At 50.6% G+C, this 5,553-nt stretch overlaps 1 long non-coding RNA gene across 1 annotated transcript; it reads right to left on the bottom strand.

The window, feature by feature from the left end:
* Positions 1 to 291: 291 nt before the first annotated feature.
* On the bottom strand, positions 292 to 5,059 carry LOC142069969 (uncharacterized). The gene is made up of 2 exons (XR_012665923.1): positions 4,200 to 5,059; positions 292 to 1,768 (listed from the first exon to the last, which is right to left on the bottom strand). It is a non-coding gene; the product is annotated as an uncharacterized LOC142069969 (long non-coding RNA).
* Between the last annotated feature and the right edge of the window lie 494 nt (positions 5,060 to 5,553).

Below are 5,553 nucleotides of genomic sequence, written 5' to 3'. Positions count from 1 at the left end.
CTCCCCCCACCCACACTCCCTCCCAGAGCCTTAGGCAGGTAGGAGGTGGAGTTTGGGACGGGGGGCGGGTTCTGGGCACCACCAAAATTTCTACAAACCTGCCACCCCTGCGCAGGCCTTACTCTGATAGCAAAGAGTCAGCCAAGGCATCCTTGAGTGCAAAATATTTCCTGAGTTTCTGGGACAATTGCCGAGACCAGGGCATTGTTGCCGGCACCCAGTGCCGAGAGGCTGAACAACAGCTTGAGTGGTTCGTTACCTGGTGTGCTACACCCAATAATCACAACGGGGTGGAGAAGCAGAAAAGTTTATTTGCAGCTGCAAAAAGGTACAGGGAGAATAAAATCTCAAATCCTGCACACAGAGCAGGAAGTTACACAGGCTTTTATACATCCTTTTTCCCAGCATACTTATCCAATAGCAAGCTGCCCCAAGTATCCATATAGCCAGCCAATCCAGTTCCCAGCTAGTTCCCTGATTCTCTGTATCATTCGTTAAACTATACATAAAGCTGCTTTATTCAGCATTATTCTTTCATATCTCCCCTGTTTGGCCTTGCTTAGTTTCAGGCAGTCTGACTCTGCAACATATTGTTGCAGATTCTCAGCATAACTTCTGTGTGTGCCTCCAGGTGGGGGGGCCAAGGACACTTGGGCCTAGTACGCAGAGCTGCTGCGAGTGCCTCCAGGCAGGAGGGGGGCCAAGGACACCTGGGCCTAGTGCGAGTGGGCTTTATCGACACTCGTGGTCTTCCATCCCCTCGAGTTACCTAGTGGCCATGCCCCAGTGTTCCCAACAACTCCCCCCTTTGAGAACACTCAACAGCCTTGGCTCTGAGTTTTCTCACTTGGGCTTGCTACATTGGAGATATTAACTGGACAGCAAGTTACATTTCCAAACCCCTTTTTTGTGGTAAGATTATTTGTAAGAGTTTCCCTAAAAGGGGAGGAACCATTACACCCACACTGCTGGCCTCCCCTTTTGGTCTTTATCCAGTACCCATCAGCCCACTGTGTAATAACACAGGAGCTCTTTCCCACAGGATGCCCCTAGTGATCAGATTGGTTTCGGGTAAAACATAACACTCCCTCAGTGAGTACTGCAACTGAATACTCCTGGTTCTGATAGGTGGCCTGCTGTAAAGAGGTCTTGTTCCAGAACGGCGAGTCCGTTCTTTCCTGCTCTTTGGTGGTGGCTAATTCTGCTAGGGTCAGGGGCAGCATGTCAAGGGGCATTCCCGTTTTGGGGGATAGTGGAGTTGGAGCACATACCCAGCAATCAGTCTGGTTTGTTAAATTAGCAACATGGTGCGCAAGCAAAACAAAGGAGTTATGCTCCCGATATGCACGGTTTGGAAATACCAATACAGAGAATAACAATGTTACCCAATTAATTATGACCAGAGTCTTCCCAACTCAGGGTCTCCAGTACCTGGGTGGGCCCATTTTAGCATTAAGGTGCCTGCTATTTGTGTCTTTTAAACAGTAGCTTTAGCCCGAGATCGTCACTAGATGAGGAGTCAGCAGGTTGGACGGTCCACTGTCCTGCTGACGAGGGGGCTGTTACTGCCTTCAGACGAGAGTGATGGATCCAGTTCTTGTGTCCCTCGATCTTTGCCGCTGTATGGGAGATCAGCAGGACGGTATAGGGTCCTTTCCACTTTTCCTGGAGAGGCTCGTCTTTCCAGGTGCGAACAAGCACAGAGTCACCGGGCTGTAAGGAGTGAACAGGAGAGTCCAAGGGGAGAGGCTGGGAATCCTTGGTATACCTGTGAAGAAACAAGAGAACAGCAGACAGGGAACACAAATACTGTGACAAAAAACCATTACCCAACTTCCATTTTTTTGACAGAACCGGGGTGCCATTCATAGGCCATGCCCTTCCAAACATAATTTCAAAGGGACTACGCCCTAATCTACCCTTTGGGAGAACGCGGATATGGAGTAGGACGAGGGGCAAAGCATCAGGCCATCGCAGTGAGGCTTCTTGGCACACTTTTGAGAGATGCCATTTAAGGGTCTGATTGGTACGCTCCACTACACCACTGGCTTGCGGTCTCCAGGGCGTATGGAGTTTCCAGGGCATCTGTAAGGCATGTGAGATGCTTTGAATGATTTTTGATGTGAAGTGTGTCCCATTGTCAGATTCCATCCACAGGGGGAGTCCAAAGCGAGGAACGATCTCCTTAACAAACTTGAGGGCCACTGTCCTGGTAGTGCAATTACGGCATGGGAAGGCTTCTGGCCATCCGCTGAACCGATCCACTAAGACAAGGAGATATTTGAACCCTTGGGTCCAGGGAAACTCAGTAAAGTCTATTTGCCACACCCGTCTGGGGCCCGGAGTGGGTTCTAGGGCAGCTGGTGGCACAGGATGTCCCGGTCGGGGGTTATTCTTTTGGCAGACTAAGCAGTCCGCTTGTACCTGGGCAGCCAGGGGTTGGAGTCCGGAAGTGATAAAGTATTTTCCCATTAGCTGGATAAGTGCTTCCCTGCCAGCATGAGTGGTTTGATGTAGTTTCTGCAGCACTGGCCGGATTAGGCCCTTTGGTAAGAGGACCTTCCCTTCTGGGGATGGAGCCATCCCTCCTTTCACAACAGCATAACCCGCCCTCCTTTGCCCATTTATTACAGTACTGCTACCATCAGTGTACCACTCATAATCTGCATTTGGGAGGGGTACATCCTTTAAATCCGGACGGCTGGAGTACTGGACATCTATAATCTCTAAACAGTCATGTTCCTGTTCCTCTGTTTCTGGCAAGAGGGTGGCTGGGTTAAGGGATGGGCAAGACTGTAGGGTGACTTCAGAGTTCTCTAACAGCTTAGCCTGGTACCGAGCAATCCGAGCCTGGGTGAGCCAAAGCCCTCCCTTTGCATCCAATAAGGCTCGGACCATATGGGGAGTATAGATTTGCATAACCCCTCCCAATGTTAGCTTCTCCGCTTCCTCAAGCAATAGGGCAGTAGCTGCGACCGCCGGTAAACATGCCGGCCAACCCTTTGCAACCTGATCCAATTGCTTAGAAAAATAAGCCACGGGATGTCTCCATGCTCCTAACAGCTGTGTAAGCACTCCTAGGGCCACCCCCCTTCGTTCATGTACATACAACTGAAACGGCTTAGAGAGATCCGGCAGGTCCAGAGCTGGGGCTTCCATTAATTTTCTTTTCAGGATTTTAAATGCCCTATCAGCCTCTGGGGTCCAATAGAAGGGGTCATGATCTGCTCCTTTTACACAGTTGTACAGGGATTTAGCCCACAGTCCAAACTCTGAGATCTATATCCTGCAAAAGCCTGCCATACCCAGAAATGCCCTGAGCCGCTTACAATTATTTGGAGAGGAACTTGACAGATAGATTCCTTTCTTTTTTTTTCGCTTGAAAGCTGACGCTCCCCTTGCCTTAGCTGTAACCTGATCCCTCTCCACCTCAGACAACAGGGTTCTCAGGAGGATATTACAGTCGTCTCAATCGGCTTGTGACTATTGAGGCACCCCTCAAAGACTGAAATAAACCGGCTTGCGTTCGTTGAGAATTCCCCAGCCTGTGTTTTAAAAGCTGCTAAGTCTATTGGATTGAATGGCACATGGGTGTAAACTTGCATAGTGGTAGCCTGACGTCCGTCTGCCCCTGGGCAAGCCACAACAGCCTCGGTAAGCAAAGGATAGAGTCCCACCGAGGGGGCAATCTCTGTAACCCGAGGCATCCTACCCTTATACGGTGGGGGTATGGGGGCTGAAGGGGACACCCGCTCTGCCATTACAGTGGGGGTTGGGGGTCTGGGGACTAACATTAGCTACTACCGAACCAGTCGGAGTCAAATTACAGTGCTGTAAAATATCTGGTCGAGTACATAAAGTCAGAAACAAATGCGCATACATATGTTCATTCCATTTCCTTGTTCTCTGACAGAACAGGAGTAACTGAAGGATCGTGTTGTAATTAATTGACCCTCCTGGTGGCCACCACTCCTGGTCCTCTAGTTGATATTGAGGCCAGTCAACTGTACAGAATCGTTTCAATTGGCTCTTAGTCATCGGATCCGCACCATATACCTTCCAATTTGCTAGAATGCACTCTAGGGGCGTACACCGTGCCCTAACCCCTGAGCTCTGTCCCTGTCCCATACCTACAGGGTAACTCTGGGCGTCGCCAGGTTCCAACAGAGCATATAATCCGGATTTTAAAAGGTTCCTACCTTATCCAAGGGACCGGTTCTTCACCATGGCCTGCAGCTGCTCCTCCCCCATGTCTAAGGGACCGGTTCTTCACCGCCGTCCACAACAGCTTCTCCACTATATGAGTGCGTTGCACCGTTGTGCCCTCTGGGGTCGATCAAATCGCGTCTCCTCCGAGAACTCACCGGTGCGCGCTGGGCGTCGGTTCTCGCCGCACTTCTCGACCTCCAGGAGGGGTGCGGGCAAGGCTAAATTGCAGCCTCGTCGCCCACCCAGGGACGCCAAAAGCTGTTGCCGGCACCCAGTGCCGAGAGGCTGAACAACAGCTTGAGTGGTTCGTTACCTGGTGTGCTACACCCAATAATCACAACGGGGTGGAGAAGCAGAAAAGTTTATTTGCAGCTGCAAAAAGGTACAGGGAGAATAAAATCTCAAATCCTGCACACAGAGCAGGAAGTTACACAGGCTTTTATACATCCTTTTTCCCAGCATACTTATCCAATAGCAAGCTGCCCCAAGTATCCATATAGCTAGCCAATCCAGTTCCCAGCTAGTTCCCTGATTCTCTGTATCATTTGTTAAACTATACATAAAGCTGCTTTATTCAGCATTGTTCTTTCCTATCTCCCCTGTTTGGCCTTGCTTAGTTTCAGGCAGTCTGACTCTGCAACATATTGTTGCAGATTCTCAGCATAACTTCTGTGTGTGCCTCCAGGCGGGGGGGGCCAAGGACACTTGGGCCTAGTACGCAGAGCTGCTGCGAGTGCCTCCAGGCAGGAGGGGGGCCAAGGACACCTGGGCCTAGTGCGAGGGGGCTTCATCGACACTCGTGGTCTTCCATCCCCTCGAGTTACCTAGTGGCCATGCCCCAGTGTCCCCAACAGCATTCTGGTTGATTTCAGAATGCCCTTTTGTGTGATATTTTACCAGTGCCAGTGAATTGTGGGACACGGCATGGCTGCCCTGTGGGATTGCAGAGGAAGAGGGAATTTAGTATAATAGCAAAGAGTCAGCCAAGACACCCTCAAAATGAAACAATTTACCTGAGTTCCTGAGACATTTCCTAACAGCAGTGCCTTCTGGGAAATTTCAGAAGGCCTTTTTGTGTGGTATGTTATTGGATGCCCAAGGGAACTGTGGCAATGTGAATCTCCCCTCAGCTGCAGGAAAACGCCCATAACCCCTGGGGCCTACTGCTTGTTCACCTGGCGACGTAGCTTGCAGCAGCAGCCCCTTCTGGGTGATACCTGAAAGCCTCTCGTAGCTGTCTTCACAGCTACCCAGGAGGAGTGTGGGAGAGGAGCTCAACCTGCCATAAGCCCCGGGAGATGTTCATAAGCCCCCTGGAGCAGGTGACTGTTAGGATATAGATAT

The sequence above is a fragment of the Caretta caretta genome, chromosome 24 (genome assembly GCF_965140235.1).
Source record: "Caretta caretta isolate rCarCar2 chromosome 24, rCarCar1.hap1, whole genome shotgun sequence".
Classification (NCBI taxonomy): Eukaryota; Metazoa; Chordata; order Testudines; family Cheloniidae; genus Caretta; species Caretta caretta.
Note: the sequence above shows the minus strand (reverse complement) of the source record. Positions and strands in the feature narration are given on the sequence as shown.